The sequence below is a fragment of the Pleurodeles waltl genome, chromosome 8, assembly GCF_031143425.1.
Source record: "Pleurodeles waltl isolate 20211129_DDA chromosome 8, aPleWal1.hap1.20221129, whole genome shotgun sequence".
NCBI lineage: Eukaryota > Metazoa > Chordata > Amphibia > Caudata > Salamandridae > Pleurodeles > Pleurodeles waltl.
In genome coordinates this window covers 52909484-52933746 of record NC_090447.1, presented here as the reverse complement: position 1 = coordinate 52933746, position 24263 = coordinate 52909484, and positions in this window count along the sequence as shown.

Below are 24263 nucleotides of genomic sequence, written 5' to 3'. Positions count from 1 at the left end.
ATCTAGGTAATGTAGTGATTGTCCGCCCTGGCCCATACAAGCCGCTGCAAGGGGCGGGTTAGGCATTTTGAAATCCTGTCATTACGCTGTGTCGCTCAGTGCACCTTATGTTACACGGAGCCGAGCTCAGGTACCCTGCATGACCGTGGACCCAGACTTGCCCAAAGACCTGAATGGAACCAATCAGCAGCACAACACAGGAGTCTTGGAATAGGCCCGGGACTGCGGCTGTTGCCGGTACCCAGCATAGATACCAGTCATTATGCAGCTCCCTGCAGGGAGTAGTGCAGGGAATCTCTGAAGAGGTCTCAGACAGTGGCTCCACCAAGACCCTGAATCTTCTTTGTGAGTTGACCCCAGGGTGGGGCTCTGATACCTGGAGGAGCGGCTTCACTGAGGTGCTTTGAAATATAAATGCAACAAATATGCGTGTGTTTAATCATCAATGAAAACATGATTAAAATATCAATGAGAGCGTCTCTACCAGCTGCAAGATGCGTACACTGGAGAAAATTTAAATTAGGAGTTATTTTAATTTAAACATTCATTTTAAATTTCCCCTACTAAAGGTACGTCTGAATTTTTCAGTTACAAATGGAATGGGGGCGCATATGGAGACAGATGTGCTCTGAGCCATAATCCTAAGTATTCTTTTGTGAACTATGGCAATTCTCCCCTCTTTATTTAATTTTGCCTGCTTCAAATGTTTTTTACTGCCAGGGAAAAGTTTAATGAGCACCAGTGATTGGAATGCTGGCAGCATGTATCAGGTATCAGGAGACCTGTTTCCTGCAGCTTGGACTTTTAGTATTGCATCATACATATTGTTTTATTTATCTATTGAAGCACCTAGAGGCACACCTATTATCCAACCTTATCTGCCGTAGCCTGCTGCAACTCCCTGTGGGTGTCTTTGTTACTGGACCTCTCTTCCTTTGTTGCCTCCATTTGAAGTAGTCCATCTGGTGTTCAACTCTTGTTCCTGAAACGGACACGCTGGTCTAATCTCATGCTCAGCATTCTCCTGGTGCTTCAAACACAGACATACACAATTATTAGCAGATGGTGAGTGGTATGTGCAGCCTTAGCCTTCCCACCAAAGCTGTAGCTACTCTGGGATCCATCTGGACTACCAAGGAAAGACAATGTGGAAACTGCTACCTCAACAAGACACCTCTGTCTTCATCCGCAAGCAGGGAGGTTTCTTGGGAAGCTCTATGATGGGCATTTCATCTATACCTCTGCAGCAAGGCGCCCGCCTTCACAATATGCAATCATGGTTCCACATGGTGCAAAAGGTGCTTCAGAGTCGACCAGGCTAGGCCATCTCTTACTAAGGCCTCCAGGGTAGAAAATGTGAAAGGGTTCCTTAATGTCAATGGTGCAGAAGGGCCACAGAAGCCTCCTGCTCTCACTTAGCACTGTCTTCAAAAGTGCATTTATGAGACCGCACCTTATAGTTGTGAGTGGCATGATGGGCATAGAGATCTGCTGCCCTCATTCATCCCAATGGGGGGGGGGGGGGGGTTGTCAGAGAGCATGCTGCAACTCTACAAATACAACAGCGGGGTTCAGCAGCAACAACACGCTGGGGGCTCTGGCAGCAGTGTCAAGATGGAGAGGAACATGGTGTGCAGATTCAAGCTCTGCCTACAGGAGTAAGTGAAGCAGCAGAACAGGGGCACCTGTGGGGGTAGTAAGTGGTCTGTGGGAGAGTGAGGCAGTACCCTGACAGAGTGATGTCTGCAGAGAGCTGGGGTCAAGTAAGGGAGGAATCATACCTGTGGTCCTAGAGATGTGAGGTTTGATATTTTACAAATTTCTCATCTCTCATTTCTAGTATCATGCACACAGTTGGTGGGGTTGGACCTGACAGTCTTAGGGTGGTCATCCCCTAACTTTCTGCCTGCCTTCCTCCACTTTTTCTGGCACTGTTTTTGCTGGTTTTAGGACTCTGCACACTTTACCACTGCTAACCAGTGCTAACATGCATATGCTCTGTCTCTTAAGCATGGTAACATTGGTTCATACCCAAATGACATATTTAATTTACTTATAAGTCCCTGGTAAAGTGCACTACATGTGCCCAGGGCATGTAAATTAAATGCTGATAATGGGCCTGCAGCACTGATTTTGCCTCCCACATTAGTGGCCCCTTAACCATGTCACAGGCCTGCTATCGCTAGGCCTGTGTGTGCAGTTTCACTGCCACTTCGATTTGGCATTCAAAAGTACTTGACAAGTCTTAACTCTCCTTTTTACAGCCATATACATAACCCCTAAGGTAGGCCCTAGGTAACCCATAGGACAGGGTGCTATGTAGGTAAAAGGCAGGACATGTACATATGTCTTTTACATGTTCTGGTAGTGAAAAACTCCTACATACGTTTTCCACTACTGTGAGGCCTGCTCCTTTCATAGACTAGCATTAGGACTGCCCTCATATACTTTTTGAGTGGTAGATTCTGATCAGAAAGGGGTAACCAAGTCATATTTAGTGTGGGCAGAATGGTAATAGAAAATCCTGCTTATTGGTGAGGTTGGATTTTATATCACTATTTCAGAAAGGCCACTTTTAGAAAGTTAGCATTTCTTTGCACTTAAAAACCATCTGTGCCTTACAGCCTGTCTCCAATCAACATCTGGGCTGGGCTGGTTGACAGCTCCAGACAATCACAAACACAGGACACTCAGTCACATCTGCACTCATCCGCTTATTGAATGGGTCTTCCTGGGCTGGAAGGGTGGAGGGCCTCACACTTACATTTCAAAGGCTATTGGCCTGCCCTTACACAATGGACTGCCAAACCCCCTACTGGGACCCTGGAAGACAGGACTGTACTGAAAGAGGAACATGTGCACTTCAAAACCACTCTTTGCAGTCTCCCCCACTTCAAAGGCATTTTTGGGTATATAAACTGGGTCTCTGACCCCATCAACTCAGGCACTTCTGGACCTACACCTGCACCCTGTCAAGAGGAACTGCCGGGCTGCCCAAAGGACTCATCTAGACTGCTCTGCTGAGAAGGACTGCTGCCCTGCTGCTGCCCTGCTGCTCTACTGGCCTCTCACCGTGCTGAGAAGGACTCTGCCTTCCGCAAAAGTGCTCTCCAAGGACTTGGATTGAACTTTCCTCCTGTTTTCTGAAGTCTCAGGGCCAAAAAGACTTTGGGCCTGATTACGACCTTGGCAGATGGGATACTCTGTCACAAGCATCACGGATATCCCACCAACCGTTTTACAAGTTCCATAGGATATAATGGAACTTGTAATACGTCAGGCAGAATATCCGTCATGTTTGTGATGGAGTATCCCATCTGCGAACGTCATAATCAGGCCCTTTATCTCTTCAGGAAACTCCTTGTGCATCAAAAATCAACGCACCACCTGCCAGAATTGCTGTGAAGCCTGCATTGCGACTGAGAAATCACCACACAGCTGACTGGCATGATACAGCCTGACTTCCCGAATTAAAATTTGATGCAGTGCCTGTCTTGTGATGGAAAATTCAATGCATCACCTACTGCATCGTTGCAGTGCCCGTGCCTTCTTCCAGAACATCAAGGATTTTCCCGTGCACAGTCCCTGGGCGTCAAAATACCCCTCATCGCAGTGAGGAACCAAGATTGCGTGATGAAAAAAGAAGCAAATCCCTTGCAGCGTGGAAAGAAACAATGTATTGTCTGTGCTGTGCTGGAAAATCTGACACACACCTTATTTTCCAACAAATCTCCTTCTCTGCAGTCTCTGCACGTTGTTATTTTTTACGCATACCAGGCACTGTGCGTAACAAAGAGGCAACTGTTGATTTCCAGGAATTAAGACTCTTTCAAAACTTGCAAAAGTGATATTTCAACTTGTGCTTATTGAATCTTTGAAGTTTTGACCTTCTTCTATTCAGATAAATAGAATCTTTTTTTCTAATCCTGTGTGGTGTAATTTTGTGGTGTTTTTACTGTGTTACTGTATGATTTATTACACAAATACTTTATACATTGCCTTCTGAGTTGAGCCTGACTGCTCAGTACCAAGCTAACCAGACGGTGGGCACAGGATAATTTGGATTTTGTGTGACTTACCATGACTAGGACTGTGGTCTCTATTTGGACAAGGGTGTATACCTCTGCCAACAAGGGTCCCCATTTCTGATAGGGCAGCATTTAAGCCTCTTGGATATTCTGCAGATGTCTGTGGGCTGGAGTCCTGGCTTCTTTCATACTTAATCGATTTATATGATTTTGGGCAAATCACTTTATCTCCATCACCTCAATGTTATTATGGGTGTACGAATTCTCTGGGAGCAATGCGTGAGTTGCTTGACTTTTAGTAGCTCACAATCATTTTCACTGATAAGAAGTAGCTCTCTTGAAACAAAAGGCTAGAGAACACTGTTCTAGAGCTTCATAAATCTAATACACACATTGTTTTATTAAGAAAGCTTTATGTCTGATAAATGTATGTGACCATCCATTTTAGGTAATTTCTAATTCAACAGGGAGGTTTGTTTTTATTCCAAAGAAAAGAGGTAAGAATAAAGTGAATGTTCTTGAAATATTTGCAAGGGATTTAATGGGATGTTAGATATAGTATATCAAATAATGGACACTAACATCCTTTTGATGGTTTCAAGATGACCACACCGAGTGAGACGTAAAAGGTGCCATTGATTAATAAGTGCTGGTATTGTATTTGTGTACTCTTCTAGGTTTAATGAGATGGAGGTTTTAATCAACTGAGAGAACCATAGACCAAGTTTTTTAATTTTAGTCATATTCCGTAAAAAAGTGGTAACGGGAACGTGTAAAGGTAAATCTATTGAGGGCTATTATCTCACATCTGTCGTGATTTACTTTATAGCCAGACACAAGAGGATAGGAGTTGACTTTGCTTAGAAAAAGCTGGAAGAGATGACTGGGGTTGTGAAATAAATAACAGGGTATTGTCAGCATCTATTGCTGTTTTAATCTATTGTGCATTGCTTGAAATACCATAAGGATGTATGGATCTCGATTTTGTTGCAATTTAGATGTAGGGTTCCAATGCTAAGTCAAAAAGAAAAGGTGAGAAGATGCTAACTTGTCTAACTCTTCTACCTAAAGTAAAATATGAGAAAAAGTAAGCCCATTTACAAACATAGCTGCTTGTGGAGATATATGAAAGGGATACTTTTCTGGCCAAAGCCCAGCCATTTACGAGTGCGAAAAATATAAGTCCAATTGACATGATCGAAAGCTTTTCGGCATCTAAAGTGATTGCTGCTAAAGAATCAAATTTGTTTGCATATTTGATTGAAATAACAAACAGTTTGCATATGTTATCAGACATGAATCTCTCCTTAACAAAGCCAGACTGTTTCTTACCTAGAGGTTTGGCGATGAAGTATTCTAATTGAAGAGCTAATATCTTTGAAAATATTTTAGAATGATAATTGATGAGAGACATAGGTCTGCAAAGTTTACATTGTTGTACATATTTTCTTTCTTTGTGGATAAGACAAATGAGGAAATCTATAACATCCAGAGGATTTGCCTTCATGTAAAAAATAATCTATAAGGAGAGAGAGTTTGGGAGAAACAATCTGGAAGAATATGTAAAAAATTCAGCTAGAAACCCATCCAGGTCTGCTGCTTTGTCTTTTTTAAGTGAATGTAATGCAGTATGGAGCGCCATTAATGTAATATTCTTTTCAAGTTCTACAAAATCTAACCGTGGTAAACAAGATTTTTATATAGAGGAAAGATAATTAAGAATTTTGGTATCATATGGAGAGTTTTTGTGGTATAGTGTTTTTTTATAAAAATGAACACATTTGTTGAGAATATGTGAATCTTTATACCATAGAACCTGGTGATATCCATAATTCACTAAATTTGTTTTTAAATTTTAAGACAATTAGCCAATAATTTTCAAGATTTCTTTAGACCTCCATAATATTTGGAGTTGGCTTTAAGTACAAATGTAGAGGTGTTTTCTGCTGACAGTTTACTAAATTGAAGTTTGGCAGTTATTAGTTCTATTAAACAATCTGTGTATTTCGATGTATAATATGGATTTTCTAACTTTTTAATATTTGTAAAGATTTCTAGAAACCTTTGATAATAAGATACTGGGCAGAGGCATTAAAGGTATCCCAAATGGTGGAAAACAATAATCTGACTGGTTAACTTGAAAGTACTTGTAAAAAAAATAGGGGAAAATTGTGAGAAATGATGTATCCTATATGAATGATTTGTTAAATCTCTGACGTTTTGGGAAATTATTTATGTGTACTATGTATGAAAACAGGGGCATGATCACATATTAACATGCATCCTATTTCTTCAGAGTGTAGGTTTTGAGCTAAATATTGAGAAAGGAAGATGTGGTTAATTCTTGACTGCGTGTGATGAGGTGGGGCGAAATATGCATATTCTCTCAGAGCAGAGATGCCAACAACCTCCACAACCCCATTAACTGCCTGCTCCTGAAAATCCGCTCCCTCCACAAACACACCACTGAACTCTGGGACCTGGTTGACACCACCGACCGGACATCGCCTTCTTCACAGAGACCTGGACCAACCCCACCTCAGGTCCAGACATCGCCATCGCCATTCCTGACGGTTACAGCATCCTAAGGAGAGACCAGCCCTCCCGCCTGGGCGGAGGACTCGCCATCATACACAAGTCCTCATTACGTGTCAAGGCCGTCCAAAAAGAATACTGCACCACCATGGAACACCTTCACTTCCTGGTCCACTCCAACCACAACTCCTCCATCCGTGTAATCCTGGTGTATAGGCCACCCGGCCCCCGCCCAGCTTTCGTAGACGACATCATAAACATCACTACCCCCCAGGCCCTGATGTCAGAAGACTACCTACTACTCAGTGACCTGAAGTTTCACCTCGAGGACCGCACCGACCCAAACACCAATGCTCTACTCAACAACTTCATCACCCTTGGCCTCAGACAGTTGGTCTCCACATCTACATACATCGCAGGACACACACTGGACCCCATCTTCACCTCAAGCAACCGCATCACCATCAAGGCCATCTCCACCCCAGACTGGACCGACCACTGCTGCATACACTTCACAATCACCGCACCCAGCAGATGCACCCGCACCTCCGGGACACCCAACAGGAAATGGAATGGAATCACCAATGAGCAACTCACTTCATCGCTCGCCAAATCCCTCCCTCCCCACCTCTGACGACCCCAACACAGCAGCGCACAATCTGGATGCATGGATCACCAAATACGCCAACTCTCTAGTTCCTCCCTGGCTGACATCAGCCAAATGCGTACCTAAGAAAGCTAGCTGGTTTACCACTGAATTCCAAGAATCAAAGCGTACCTGCAGAAGACTTTTAGAGAAAACATGGATTAACAGCCAATCCAGCCAAGACCTTGCCTCATTCAGAGCCACCATCCACAGACGAAAAATCAAGAACGCAAGGAAGGACGCACTACAGGAGCGCATCAAGTCCTCTACACACAACTCAAAGGAACTCTTCTCAGTCATCAATGAGTTCACAGATCCCCCTCCGAAGAAGCCACCAGCATCCCCCGTCACATGACCTCTGTGATAAACTCACCTCCTTTTTCCACCACCAGATCCAGGACATCTACGACTGCTTCATCAAGGAAAATCCTGGCACCAGAACCTGCGACTAACCCACCTACCACGAACCCACCCAGAGCATTCACGGCTGGTCCATGCTCACCACAGAGGAAACTATCAAAATCATGAACAGCACCCACTCTGGTGCCCCATTGGGTCCCTGCCCACACCATATATACATCAGAGCTGGAGCACCCATCACCCCCGAGCTTCGTAACACAATCAACTGCTCCATCAGCACAGGCACCTTCCCCAAGCACTGGAAACATGCCGAAATATGCCCTCTCCTGAAAAAAACCTTAGCCGAACCATCAGTACTAAAGAATTTCCGGCCCATCTCGCTGCTACTCTACCCCCCCAAAGTGCTAGAGAAAGAATCAATGCACAACTACGGAATTTCATTGAGGCCAACATCTCCCTGGACAGCTCCCAGTCCGGCTTCAACAGCAATCACAGCACGAAGACAGCACTTCTGGCAGCCACCGACAACTTTTGATTACTCCTAAACCACAGCCACACCACAGCACTCATACTCCTCAATCTCTCACCAGCTTTGGACATGGTCTCCCACAGCACTCTGCACACCAGACTTCATGACATAGGAATGTGTGAAAGAGCCCTGGAATGGGGTCCACTCTTTCCTCTCTGGGAGGACACAGAGGGTCAGATTCCCGTCCTACACTTCCAGACCAACAGGAGTCAACTGCAGAGTCCCCCAAGGATCCTCACTGAGTCCCACACTGTTTAATGTATACATCGTCAGAAGCCACATTATGAACATCGTGTCAAATGCCGATGACACACAACTCATCATTTCCATCACCGAAGACACGGACAAAGGGAACTTTCACTCAAGAATGGAAGCCGTCGCCACCTGAATGAGAGAAAGCTGCCTCAAGCTTAACTCCGACAAGCGAGAGCTCATCATCTTTGGAAACACCACCTTAACTTGGGACGACTCCTGGTGGCCCACATCCCTCAGCGCCCCCCCCTGCACCATCCGAGCATGCCCACAACTGAGGAATCATCCTTGACTCCTCCCTATCCATGACCCGCCAGGTAAACTCTGTTGCCTCCTCCTACTGGTACACACTCCACAAACTTCAGAAGATCTTCAAATGGATCCCAGCGGACTGTCGCAGGACAGTCACCACCGCCTTGGTCACTAGCAAGCTTGACTATGGCATCGCCCTCTATGCCAGCACCTCAACTAGGAACTTCAAAAAACTTCAACTCATCTAGAATGCCTCTGCCAGACTAATTCTGGACCTCCCTCACTGAGGACCCTCCACTGGCTACCGGTCAAAAAGTGGATCACCTTCAAACCCACGCGTACAAGTTCATACACAACGCAGGACCAGCGTACCTGAACCACCGCGTCTCCTTCCACACCCCTGCAGATCCCTCCGCTCTGCCCAGATGGCCCTGGCCACTGTCCCTCACATCCGCAAAACCAAGGCCAGAGGACGATCTTTCACTTACACTGCAGCAAAGAGCTGGAACTGCATCCCCCTGCTCCTAAGACAAAGCACGTCACTCAGCATCTTCAGGAAGAACCTAAAGATGTTGCTCTTCAGATGAGGCCCCACCCCTCTCCCCCAGCCTCTTGTGACTCTCGCAGGTGAGTAGCCTTACTTTACAAATATTGATTGAATAATGTATAATCTCCAAGCATTAAGTAATGCTCTTAAATGAAGGCATGAACACAAAGTTGTTGCCATTTGTTTGAAACCACTGGAGAAGTAGAGTTGCTATCAACAAAAGGATCAACAATTTGATTACAATCACCTGCAAAAATGAAATTATTGTCTTCTGAAAAGCTGGGACTTTATCAATTTGAAATCTTGTGAGTAACCATCTTCCCTCAGCATCTATTTCTTGTGACACCAAATTGATTTTAAGAGATTTGTGACATAAAGTTAAAACTCCATTCTTTTTACCATTAGTTGGACAAGTGAAAACATCCCTGTCCCACCCACTCTTTGATTTTTAAAAATTTAATTTCTGTAACTTGTGAATTCTCTAATAGTGTAATATCTACATTAAGTTTGGATAAATTAGTTAAACATATTGTCTATGAATTGGCGACCCTAAACCCTTGATGTTCGAAGAAACCATTTTAGGGGCATAAATGAAGTAGAGTGATAAGCATTTCAAACATATTATGTAGAGAAGAAAACAAACACAAGTAAAGATAGTGAATGGTGAAATAAGGAAAAGGATAGACATTGTACATGATGAGTGAAGAGAAAGTATAGAAAAGAAAGAGAAAACAATAAATCAGGGGAAAGATTAAAAAAGGGGGGGCTAAAAACATCTTGAGTACATAGAAATAAAAAGGTAAATGCAGTTAGTGGGGAAACATACCTAAAAAAGATTCAAAGAGGTGGGGGAGTTGAGGCCATATGGAGAGGATGAGAGTTACAGTCTTTTGGGGAAGGACAAAAGGAGAGAAATGAGAGACAAGCACAGGTACAAATGGGAAGAGAGAACCTGTAAAAAAAAGGTAAGTTCGTTATGAGGATTACATATGGGTATATCAATATCTGAGTGCATAACAAGAGGAAATTAAAATAACATCTATATAAAATATATACATATGTAAGTATAACTTTCAGAAAAATCCTGAAAGAGAAATACGTATGTTAAAAAAAAACAAGCTTCAATGGTTGGTAGATTTGGAAATTTCCATGGCTTCAACCTTAAATTCTTCAAGAAACATTTGTGCTGGTTCTTCCTATGTCATTGTTTTGTTTTTGTAAGTAACTTTAGATAGGTAAGGATGAAAAGGTTTGAAGTGGGCACCAGGAGAGCGGTCTTATGTTCAGAAATTCTTTGCATTTTTCTTTAGTGCTTTTAGCATAATCTTGCGATATATAAATGGTGTTGACTGACTATAAGATAAGACAAGTTCATCAATTTAGGGAGGAATGATTCGAAGAAAACAATCAGATCAGTACTTTCAGTGTTCTCTGGAATCTATCCATCCATATATTATTCCTTCTATTTCTGTTCTGAAGATCTTTGACATGTTTCTGGAGTGTAGAATTGTGTGCTTGAACGTGTTTCATATGAAGAGTAGTGTCAGCAAAATCTGATATTCATTGCTCAGCTGTCAAAATTCTCCCTTCTATCCGGGACCACTTGACATCAAGTCCTTGCAATTGTGCATTTGTCTCTTGTATATAAGGGTGCAGGCCCATATTTCTTTAAACTTGAGATCCATTGACACTTGAGAAGGAGTTTTAGTAGGCGAAGCTGGGTTTTTCTTAAAACTTTTAGTGGAAGCTTTGGTGGTTAGGGAAAATAGAGGATCATTGTATGTAGGTATCATTGAGAAGTGAGGTACTCTGTAAGACACAGGAAGATTTGACTCATACATTCCTAGGTTTTGTAAAATCTGTAAGAGGGCAGGCGGTATATTTGTAGGAGGTTATAAAGCTTCTACTAAAGACTTTAGTTTTTTCAGTTGGCCCATAAACGATGTACGTTTCTGTGGAAAATAATATAGACTTTAATGGACAAACACTAAAAACAACAGCAATATCCTTCACACCATTTTAGAAAGAAAGATTTTGAAACATATGTTGGGAACTGATGATATATGTGAGCTCGAATTCTCAGCAATAAGCACATATGCTAGTGATCTGAGGTGATGTAGTAAGCTACAACTGATTGTATGATGTTCATATTGTAAGCTCAGGTCTTGGAAGCAGAAAATATTAAATGTTAATTTTACATAAACCAAATAAGTTGTAGCAATGGTGAAATGCTTGTTTAATATTGTCTGACAAAAGAGTTTGCTGACTGAGAAGTAAAAGAACTCTGCATTATAGCCATGGTTGAAAGACTGTGGAAAACTAGAACATTTCTGCCCTCAAAGCTTTTATATACCATTTCAGTTTTAATGCAGACTTTTTGATTGAGGAAACATGTTGAAGCAGGTGGCTGTAGCAAGAAAATACAAGCATAACATACCAGAATGGCAGCTGCCTTCTAAAGAGAAGATGCTCCTCAGGCTGTAGTACCTGAAGCATCTCCTTTCAGTATCAGAAACAAGACAGAGTTATACTGTGGCGGTTTAGGGCCGCCGCCAGACTGGTCCTCGAACTACCTCGACACTGCCACATCTCGCAACACCTTCTCATTCTGCACTGGCTCCCCATAGGGAATCCTCACTGACGCACACAAAGCCCTCCACAACACTTTATCAGCCTACCTAAACCAGTGACTTAACTTCCACGTACCCCACAGGGCCCTACACTCAGCCCAGCTCTCTCTTGCAGAAGTACCCCGCATCCGGAAAACCAGAACAGGGGGACACTCCTTCTCCTACCTCGCAGCCACAGCCTGGAACACCGTTCCTTCCCACATCAGACAAACCACCTCCCTCCTCAGCTTCACGAAGGAACTGAAGACATGGCTTTTTTAGGAACCACCTCACTGGTAAATGCTACGCTCCCCCCAGTGCCTTAAGACTCTAACGGGTGAGTAGTTGCACCTTACAAGCACTGATTGATTGATTGATAGGGCAACATTCATCTGAAAATAATGATATAACGGCAAGGTGAGACACTGATAAATTGTATGATCCCCGTGTCCTCCCAGTGAGAGCTATATTAACGCCACCATCTCCCACGGGGGTCAGGCCATGCCCCTAATCAGTAAGCAATTATACATTTGCCATCCACAACTAAGATCATATTTAGAAGCACAGGTGAAGAGGATAAACCCATACATGTTGTGATTTAGAAAGAATGGTAATTTCACAGGTGCATTCTTTTGTCACTTATAAGTAGAGGCACCAAGACCTGACATAGGAGCACCAAATACCAGGAACTTGACAAACCATCACACACTGTTTTTAAAGACAAATGGTAGGTAATGATGAAAATACTCAAGCAACACACTTGTTCAAATCATCTGTGTTCCATAGTCCTTAATGTTTGCATCAAACCTTTTACAGATCTTCCTGTATTTTACCTATATTTCTTTCACTTGCCCTGTTCCTTAATACTCTATAAATATCCATGTTTTGTTATTTTTTCTCTTGTCAATATACTGCAGCTCGAATTCCGGTAACACTGATGATTGAGTTATGACCGATCTGGCAGCAAGGGTATGAATAAAACACACATTTCATTGTATTCATACTCAGTCCCACAGCATGAGTAGTAACACCCCTCCCCAAAACCCTACTACAGAGGATATTTCTAGAAAACAATTAGCTAATGAACTAAGTGGCATATTTATAGTCCCCTAGTGCCACCTTGCACCACATTAACGTAATTATTTTTGACATTATTGTGGCCCAATGAGGCCGAAATCCCCGCGCCATATTTACAGAATGGCGCAATGCATGCATTACACCACTCTATAACCCTTTGCGCTACAGTATGCCTGCGCCGGGCATAATATATGCAAAGGGGGTGTTCCCCCATTAGGGGAGCTGGAAAATATTCTATGAGATTTCCTTGCGCCATTTCTTATGGCACTTTTAATGCCTTCTCAAGAGCAGGCGTTAAAAGTGGGCTTCCATTCTTTACTCTGTAGGAGTAGCGCCAATATTTCACATCAATAGCTTCAAGAGAAATGACGCTATTACCCACTAACCTGCGCCCAAAAATACGGTGCACACATGGTGGCAGTAGGGGGACGCTAAGGGGCACAGGGAAAGTGGCACTGTACTTGTTGCAGCGCCACTTTCCATAAATCTACCCCTAATTATGTCCAAACATTTCATCAGTAAGTGAACAACTTCAGGCATGGCCACACCATATGGAGCCAATTGAATCTGGCTATTATTCTGACACGTTGGAGAATAAGGGGCAAGGTGGGACTGTACTTGTAGAGTGAGATAGAGAAAGAGAGAAGAAGGGAGTGAGAGAGAGAGATTCTTTCATACTCATTGAAAATGTATATTGTTTTTAAACATCTCCCTCAAATACATTTAAAGTTGAATTTGTTAGATGTTGTACAGGCAGGATGATCAACATATATCCATGTGTATATGAACAATGTTCCAACGTTTTCCCTGTTATTTTCTATTGCACATTTTTAGAACAAATAAATACCACTGTCCAATCCCTAAAAAGTAGTTTTTTTTAGCATCTAAGCATAACATGGACCACTGAGAATAATAGGTCAAAAAATGTAGCAAACAGGGTCTCACAAATCCTGCAAAATTTGTCTATATCAAAATTGATACAATCTTATATGCACTGTATGTACTGTCAACCTTTTTATTATACCCCTTCCAAAATGGCTTCTCATATTTCATCACATATTCAACTAAAAGGTGACAGCAAGCTTACGGTATTTAAAATTCGATTTAGCAAGCACTGCTGGAATAATTGAAAAAGACGTTTTTTCTTTGATAACTTAACATTAATATTTTGCACAATATTTTTTTCAAATACCAAAGCAAGCAGGAAAAAAGTGTTATGTAATAGCAAAATGAGCTAGCTCATAAAATTTAAGCTTGAGAGGGCCATTACCTCATCTTCTAGAGCAATTGAGAGTTTCTGAGGTTTAAATATAAGTTCACTTATTGGCCCACTCAAAGCTAGAACCAAAACAAATTGCTTAAATGATTTGGCTGCAATAACTATGGTAAAATTTTAAAAAAGTAGACAGCATGAAAATTGACATTTACACTAATGTCACTCAACTTAGCAGACAAATGGGTGTCCTGGATCTATCAATGCCTTGACATTCCTCTAAAGGTAAGAATTATTTAAGGTTTACACTTGCACTATCAAGGTGGTTAATGTCTATGTCCAGGGGAGTAGCTTAGTCGGTAAGATGGGGTGGGGGGTGAGCTTTAGATTTCCCAACAATCATGCTGGCATTTCTTGTTAACACACATTATCTGAGAAGTAGGAAATTAGGAGGTCTTAAGGGTCAGTGGAAAGAGATAACAGTGCAGATTGTTAGTGGCAGTTAAAACTAAGGGACATATTTAAGAAAAGTGGTGCTTCACACAGTGCAGTGTCACTTTTCTTGCGCCCCTTAGCACCCCCTAACACCACCATGTGTGCACTGTATTTAAAGTACGGCACAACATGGTGGTATCTAGGGAATAATAATAAATAATAAATTCAGGCAGGTCATGGTTGAAGGTAGTTGGCTTGACTCACAACATTGGGTCAGTCCACTTATGATCTTTTTCCAAAGTTGCTCCAAACTTCTGGAAGTTCTTCCTGAAATTCTTAAGGGTTCAAAGTGTCTAAAACACAAATCCAAGGGTCTAAATGCTCTGGGATGGACCTTGGAAGTTTAGGACTACAATTCCCATAAAGCACCTGGCCAAATCCTTAAAAGTCCACTGGATGCACTCCAGGATAGGGACCTTTGTGACAGTTGGTGCAGGCAAGTTATGTTAACCTGTTGTTTTCATTGAGGCCACTCAGTTCTTTTTGAAGCAAGGCAAAGTACTTAGGGCTCTTGTTCCAGTGTGCAATAAATACAGTCCTTCAATGTGCTGCCCTTTGGGTTGCAGACAAGGGTTCCAGCAAAGCAGTCCTTCTTCTCTTGGTGGTTTCAGGCAGCGGATCTGAGTTGCAATGCAGCTCAGTCGCATTTTTTCAATCATCTAGGGGGACAAGCATGGGGGCATCCCTGTCCAGTAAGCTGCAGGGTGCCACCCAAAAGCATGATAGCTTCCTCCAAAGCCTGGCATGTTCTTGTCCCATAAAGCACTGCACTTTAAAATTCCAAGATGGATGATTTCCCTCCAGAGGAAAAAGATCTGTTTAAACCAACCTACTGGTATGGCTCTTTCCCATTCACACTCCCCCTCTAGACATCTGCGAATCCCTTTCCTGGGCCTGCTATCTATCTGTGGGTTATAGGGGGAGAGAGTAGGCATGACAGGTATTCCTTCCTGTCCTGCTTCGTTTGAAGCCTATTCTGATTTACCCAGCCCCATTCCTGGCATGACCTCTGCAGCTGCAGTCCTGCCCCCATCAGATAACCTCTGCTCAGTGCATGCCACTTATCACCTCATCAAAGCAGCCTGGCTAATCCTGTTAAGGGTGACTAATCATGAGAGGCCACTAGCAGGATGGATTTTAGCTTACAGAAAAGAAAGTACTATAACTCCTTTTCTGTATCAGTTACGATAAATACAACAGTGGCACGCAGTTGAATGTATCATTACCAATCTTTTAATTCCTTTTATGACACATTTTGCTCCTTTCTAGCAATACGTCTGCTTACGGAAACTATTCCTATGTTCGCCTATGGAGCTAAGTATCTACAATGAGGAAACATTAAATGTGCAGTTTTCCCTCACCACAGCATATAAAACATCTTTTATGATGTCCCTGCTTATTGTTACATGGCACCCCACCCCAGGGTCACCTAGGGGAGACCTTAGGGGTGACATGCATACTAATAGGTAGATTATCAGTTTGGAAGTACCTTTATTTCCAAAGTGGAAATTGCACACATTTCAATTTTTAGAGACAGTCTGCCTTTAAAAATGACAGCAGGCAATACAGTGGTACACACTCCACTGCAGGAAATCTTCTGGCCCTCTAAACTTCACTGCCCTATTATATACTAGGAACTTATAGGTAGTTTGAATCCCCATTGCCCTGTTGTCTAATAAGAATTTACATGAGTATGTCATTGCCAATTGTAATTTTACCACTTTACCATATAACTTTCATTCAGAGGAGTGGAACTGGACCTGGCACTGTTTGGCGGAGCCCTGGGCACAGTCAGGGTCAGTTAGCACTGGTAGCAGTCAGAAAACATGGGTGAGAATATGCTAAAATGATGACTTTCTCACATGGCCCCCTCCCAAATGAAAGCTAAGTGGAAAAACCCGGAAAGTCCATGAACATTGGCATAGGCCACCCCTGGTCTGTGTTTTACTGTATAGTCTATCCCCTGTAGGCAAATGGACCACCTCAACAATTTAGGATTCCCCCCACCCCCGCATGAGCCATCTGAGAGGTCTGTGATCAGTTTGAACACAAAAGTGAGCCCCAAACAAGTATGGTCTCAGCTTTTTCAGGGACCAAACCACAGCAAAGGCTTCCCTCTCAATAGCACTCTGTCTTTGCTCTCTGGGTAATAGCTGCCTGCTAATGAAGGTGTCGCTTAGGCTCTCAATATTCTAATGAGACTACTGGATTTCGAGCAACACAATCGGTGTGGGAGACTTAGGCCCTCATTATGAACATGGCAGTCCATTCCGCTCCGCCGGCGGTGGCGGTAGAAACCGCTAACAGAGGAGCCGGCCGGACTGCCAAATAATGGACCAAACAAAACACAGGCATCCCACGAACCACCCACCGCCAGGAGAGGAGTGCAGACGACGACGGCAGAGTCCGCCCACATGCCGTCGGAAAGGCCCAACCCGCCCATCAAATTATGAACCACCATTCCGCTGCCAGTTCCGGGGCAGGAACCACCGCCACACAAAGCCAGGTGGAAATGAACCAAATATAAGGAACAACGCACCGGAGTCCCACAGAACGCGCTGCAGCAGCCATGGATAGAGAGCTGAAGATCATGCCAGGCCTGCTCCTTGCCATATACCTCCATGACCGAGACCGCAGACAAAGACGACAACGGTAAGTGCCGCAACCTACGAAACAAGGGAGGACAGGGCACAGTTACATAACCACCCACTCCACCCACCCTCCTACGCCCCCCAAGCCTTCACAGCAGCACAAGTCATACACCCCACAGCAAGAGGTACTTACCCGACACAAGGCACATCCAACTTGACCATAGTACATAAAAATGCCCCACCCCCATAAAAAATTAAACAAAAAACCAGGGTTCAACGGTATGCAGCCCAAACACAGGCCACACAGAAACTTTAATCAGAAGCTCACAGAGCCAAACAGTCTAAACAGGGCCAATGGCCAGTCCGTATGGCGACAATTGCCATGGGCCACAATGGGCCCTACCTGACTCCCACAAGTGCATGGTACTCGACCTAATAGGGCACCATATGGGTATCCAGGCACCTCACGGAAGGGAGGGCAGGGGGTGATGGGGGTAAGGATTTTTTATGGGGGTGGGCCTTTGACTTTTGCTGGAAAGGTGGAGGGGGTTGGGGCTGTTTTGGATCGGGTGGAGCTAGATGGCCTAGGCTCTGTCCGGGCCTTTTTCTTATCTGGGGAAGGGGAACGGGAATGTGAAGGGCGGACAGCGGTGGGATGTGATGTGGAAGGAGCGGAAAGGGCAAGGAGGTGAGCACATTTGGGGACAAGACGGAGTGGACAAGTGGGTTGGAAGTGGTCAGCACGGGAGATGAGGGCGTGGGAGTGGAGGCAGAGGGTGTGGATGTATGTGGTGTAGGGTTGCGTGTAGTGGGTGCAGGTGACTGCTCAGTATGCTGTGGGGTGGTGGATGTCTGATGGGTGGGTGTCTTGATGCGATTGTGTGTTTGGGGAGGTGGGGGGTGGACACAGTGGGAGAAGACAGACAGCAAGTGTGGATGCATGTTGTGTGGGTTTCTGCAAGTCTGGTCACTGTACTGCATGTGTCAACTACAGTAGAGGTGGTGAGTGCAGGTGTGGTGTATGGGGTGCATGTATGGATGTCTGCTATTGTGGTGAGTGCAGGAAGAGGAGCAGCAACAGTGACTGAAGGTGCAGTGCATGAGGGCGTGGGTATAGAGGGGACAGACAGGGAGGCAGAAGAGGTGGCCACACTGGGGGAAGTGGACGTTGGTGTGTGTGCAGTTGACTGTTGGCTGTGTGAATGCTTGTGGTGGGAGATGTGGTGCTTGTGTTTTGAAGTGTGTGCTTCTTGTGTGTTGATGTGCTTGACTGCATGTCTGAATGTGTGCCTTGGACGGGTGAAGGGAGTGGGGTGCTGAAAGGGGTAATGGAGGTTGGAGATGGGACGGAATGGCCAAGGAAACTGGTTGCCATCCGAGAGGAGGCCAGAGCCTGAAAAGATCTCTGTAGGGCACCGTGAATGCCATCCAGATAGGCATTTGTCTGCTGCACCTCTGATGCTAGCCCCTGGATGGCATTGCCAATGGTTGTCTGCCCTACAGAGATGGTTCTCAGGAGGTCAATAGCCTCCTCTGTGAGGGCAGCAGACCGGGGCAGGGGAGGAGGTGCCTGGGGCGAAGGAGCCGCTCACCTTTCTGGGTGGTCGGGCACGGCCAACTCGGTGTGGAGCAGAAGGGAGGGCGGTGATGGAATGGGGGTGGCAGATGATGTCACAGTAGTGGTGTGTGCACTAGGGTCCGCCACTGCCGGAGAGCCCCCATCGGAGGAGGTCTCGGAGTCACTACCTCCTGTGGTAGTAGCCTCCCCCGTGGAAGTCCCCTCGCCCTCCCACCCACTGGTCCCCTGGGCGTCCGTTGTCTCTGCCTCGGAGGATCCGTGGGCCGCTGCCTCTCCACTTGCCGGTGCCTCAGCTCCCTCGCCTGATGTTAATGCTGTACCAGACCAACACAAGAGAACAGGGATGGGGAGACAAAACAGGAGAGACACTTGTAAATAGCTGAATGCAGGTACATAATGGCCAGACATACACCCACCCAGAAGACACACCCAACAGGCAGCACCGTTCACTGTGCCCATGGCCATGCCGCTGACTACTGACCAGAATACTGCTCTACACCCATCCCCTGAAATACCTAAGGAGCAGAAGTAGGTGAAACCTGACAGAGACACCCCTACACCCTTTGGGGACCATAAAGTAGATGGACACCAGTCAAATTCCCTGCCTATAAGCAGCATGAACCCTATTGCACACCCAGACATCCTTCCAGACTGAAGTATGGTCAATGAGTACTCACCCCCTTGTGACTGCTGTGCAGCCTTCAAGCGCCCATCCAGGTCTGGGTACGCCACCGCCAGGATCCGTCGCATTAGGGGGGTCAGTGCCCGACGGGCACCCCTTCCACGTTGGAAGGACTTCCCCAGCTGGGCTTCACTGATCTTTTGCGCACAGTGCCACAGGTCTCCCCACCTCTTTCTACAGTGGGTGCTCCGCCAGTTGTAGACCCCCAATGTCAATACCTCCTTGGCGATGGCATGCCTATGTGCCCTCTTCTGGTGGGTGCGGACCTAAAAGGGCGACACCGAAATGTAACACAGAGGTCAGGCACTTGCACGATAGGAACAGCTGGCTATTCGTCCACTATGGGACAAACAGTACTCTCAGACATACAAGACAGTTGCACGCAACATGCCATGCACCATGGCCCATGCTGGCTCAGAGGTGCAAACATATGTGCAATCAACACCATCCATTACACCCCCACAGTGACCCCGAAACTTAGACTCACCTGTACCTCTGGCCGTCCGTACAGTTTCACGTACAGGGGCAGGACCCCGTCAACTAGCTTCTACAGTTCTTCCTGGGTGAAGGCCGGGGCCCTATCCCCTGCAACACATGGTACATCCATAGCCAGAGGCAGGCCACAGCAGTACACAGAGTGGAGTACCTGTCCGCACGAGATCAGGGAATCAAGTGATCAAACGATGACGAACATGCGTACGTTTGGTGGCAGTGTGCACCGTCACCGCCGGCGGCGATCATGATACTCCAGGATTCCCCATTGGTATCCATGTGAACCAATGAGGGTGCGAACAGCGGTAAACACCGCCTTACACTGTGACGTCAACCGCTAGCGGTATGAGGTCACTTCCACAACGAAAGGGCAGAATAACAGTGGGCAGACATTTTGCCATCTCCTACGCATCTAGAATTAATTACTACTCACAATGCAGGCCCTACTAGCCACATGAATCACCGATGCCTCTGTCCATTCAGTATTGTAGCACACATGAAATACTCTGTTCCCTCATTGTGATGTACATGTATATCTGTCAGGAAGCAGTTATTGTAGAGACACTACAATGAACAATGCAGTGCACAAATGATGACAAGTGTGCCTATGTGTGTGTCTTCATCACTCCTTTTTGTAACCCCTCGTAGGTACAGACCCTTGTGGGAGGAAGGGCACCATCGGTGTACAGACCACTTGTGGATATGGGGACCATGGTGGAGCGTCAGATCATAATCACTTACAGACTCACATGTGCAACAATTCAGAACATTTGTGCATTGCTGGATCCTGCACTAACTCTGGGAAATCGTTATCAGCCTGCCATTCCAACTGAAGTGCAGGTGCTCTCCGCACTCCATTTCCTGGCCACGGGCTCATTTCAAGTGACAGTGGGCATGGGTGCTGGTTTTTCACAGCCAATGTTCAGCCAGGTACTGACAAGATTTCTGAATGCATTTGTACAACATCTGCAGTCCTATGTGAGGTTTTTCCAAAGTACTGACATCCCTGCCATCAAGTCTGACGTCTATGCCTTTGCCAACATTCCCCATGTCATAGGTGCCATTGATGGCACACACATAGCTATCATACCCCCAAGAGTGAGTGAACAGGTGTACAGAAACAGGAAGAACTTTCACTCCATGAACATCCAGTTGGTATGTACTGCAGACCAGTACATTTCACATGTGAATGCCATGTTTCCAGGTTCAGTCCAAGATTCCTTTGTGTTGAGGAACAGTAGAGTGCCACAGAAGATGGAGCAACTTCAAGTGGGCTGAGGGTGGATTATAGGTAAGTTTGCCTGTCAGTAACTGACACATTGCAGAACACCAGCCTGTCTGACTAAGTGTCATACCAATGACGAGTCTGTATTGCACCACTTTGTAGGTGATTCTGGCTATCCAAAGTTGCGTTGGCTCCTGACACCAGTGAGGAATCCCAGGACGGATGCAGAGAGGAATTACAATGAGGCCCATGTACGTACTAGGAGGGTAATAGAGCAAACTATTGGTTTCCTGAAGGCTAGATTCCGGTGTCTACATATCTCTGGGAGTTTCCGTGGCCTATGGGCCTGATAAGGTGTGTAGAATAGTGGTGGACTGCTGCATGCTGCACAATGAGGCAGTGGGACATTCTATTCCCCTCTTGGAGGTGGTGGGTGCTATAGGTCTTGATCAGCTACCTCAGAGAGGTGAGGAGAGTGATGGTGATGATGAGGAAGGGGAAGATGTAAATTCCAGGAACCAACTGATACAACTCTACTTCCAATAACGGTGTGGGACTTAAGCCTGTCAGTGGGATTAGTGACTAATACTGTCAGTGTGCTCTGTCACATGATGGGGGGTTGGTCATGATAGGCGATACATGGCCCATTTCTGCATGGTACTGACTGAAAATATATGCATTTCCTCCTTGCTACCATTTGGACACACAGGACTACCATCATGCACAGAATCGACAACAAAGTTGTTCTCTGCCAGTTGCATCCATACTCCACTTTGTTCACAATTTAAGACAGGGGACAGTGTTATAGGTGTGAAAAGTGTTTTATTGGTAGAAGTGAGTGAATTGTGCTATTTACAGTGATGGGAAGTCATAAGGGTGAGAGGTCCTCAAGGCCAACATGGTGGCAGCCTTATTGGTAATATTGATGGGTCCATCTTGTCGAACAGTACTTCAAATTGCCTCTTAGAAAGTGTTGTTGGTGAATGGGTAGGATGGTTGCTTTGCATTTGTTGCCGAGTCAATTTTTGGAGGGGGCCTTGTTCTTAGCTGGGTTTCCAGTGCCATATCTTGGGCTGAGAGTCCGTTTGGGCGCCTGCTGTGGAGCTTCATGGGATGACATGGTAGGCCCTTGGGTTTCCTGTGAGGGTTTTCCTGGGATGTTTCTGCTGCTGGGGTCATCTGATGCTGGTTGTCCGAGGCTGTTGTGGGGGCTTCTTGTCTGGTGTGGGTGTCAGACTGGTTTTTGACCAACTGCAGCAGTGCTACTGCTATGGTGGCCATTGTGGCATTGTGCTCTTTCCACTGCTCCATGGCCTGTTGGTGTTGTTCCTGCTGCATCCTCTGACTGTGCTCCAGGGTGGACATAATCTGTGCCAACCTGTCTTGGGTATGTATGTAGGTCCCCAATACCTCGCTCGGATATTACGTCCTGGGCTGCTGCATCCATCCTGTGGCCTCCCCCCTGGCCCACTGCGACCCTTGCACTTGCCCTAGTCCCCTGTGCCTGTGTCCCCTGCACAGGTCTGGTAGTACCACTTGTACTGGGGCCCTCACATATCTGCATGTTGGGAGTGGGTGACTGTGGCCTCTGTACCTGTGTTCCACCAGTCTGTGCCCTGGGTACACTGGTGTGGGTACGCCTGCCCTGGGCTGCTGGTCTTGTCTGGGCGGTAGGGGTGACAGTGGTTTCCTGGGTGGGGCTGCTGCATGGTGAGAGTCCAGGACTGTGTGAGGGGCCTGCCTGCTCATCAGTGTCCAGGGATCCTTCACCAGTGTCCTGTGAGGTGCCTCTGTCTCCCTGGAGGGCAGTGGCACTCCTTGTCCCATCCGTTAGGACTGCATGGGTGGTGGTGCCTGTTGGGGGACATAGACATGTCTGTTACATATGCATGAATGTTTGAGGTGAACAGGATTGTGCTATTTTGTGCTGGTGTTACTTTCAGTGGCCTTCCAGGGTGTCTTTGTGAAGTTGACATTGTATTTAGCACCAGAGTGGGGTTGCATTGTGGTGGGGGATGTCGTTCCATTGTCGGTACCTGCAGGGTGGGTGACTGTGCACAGCGGGAGTGATGTGGGCCTGTTAGTGGGTTTGTGGACATGCAGGGGGGTGGATGTAGTGGCTGATGGCTGGGTGGGGTGTAGGTCCTGGTGGGTGGGTGTGGGTGGGGTGGTGCATGCATTGCAGGTGTGGTGGATATGGGCTAATTGTAGATGACTTACCCAAATCCATTCTTCCAGTGAGTCCAGTGAGTCCCTCTGGGTACAGGATGGCCAGTACCTTTTCTTCCCAGATGGTGTAGTCGGGTGGTGTTGGTGGCAGTCCTCCCCCAGTCTTCTGCACTGTGATGTGGTGCCTGGATGCCATGCCGAAGACCTTCACCCACAGGTCGTTCCATCTCTTCCGGATGTCACCCCTGGTGTGTGGATGGTGTTCCACTGCATTGACCCTGTTCACAATGGTCTGCCACAGCTCCAATTTCCTGGCCATGGGTGTCTGCTGCACCTCGGCCCGAAGATTTGTGGCTCCACCTTCGAGATCTCGTCCACCATGGTCCTTAACTCTCTTTCGGTGAAGCGTAGATTTTTGGGGGGCATGGTAAGTGTGGTGAATGGTGTCGTGACTGGGAACGAGGTAAGGGTGCTCTTCTGTGGGTCGGTGTGCGTCTCCTGTATGCTGGCGTTTGCTCTCTGCCTCTGGTGCTCTCCGTCTTCATGTCCTGCTTTCATTGCAAGGGATTGTGGGTAGTGTCTGGGGGTGTTTTATAGGGTTCTGGATGTGTGTCAGGTGTGTTGGTCATACGCCTATCCAATGTGTGCACTTCTTGCTGTTGAGTCCACTTGCCGCCCATGGCGGTTGCAGCTGCCAATGGTCGTCCGGCCTCCACTGTCCGCCGAGGTGATTTGTGCATCAGTATTTGGAGGGCGGGATGTGGGTGTGCTTGGCGGTGGCGGGGTGGGGAGGTCCGGGATTCCCTCCGACAGAGTCATGGCGGGCAGTGGTGGTCTGGGGATTTTTGGTGGGGTTGGGTTTTTCGTTCATTATATGGCGGGTTTCCATTCACCGCCAACGGCGGGATTCTGTTGACCGCCGACACGGCGGTCGGCGGTCTTTCCTGCCGTGTTCATATTGACCGCTTAAGTCTGACCCACT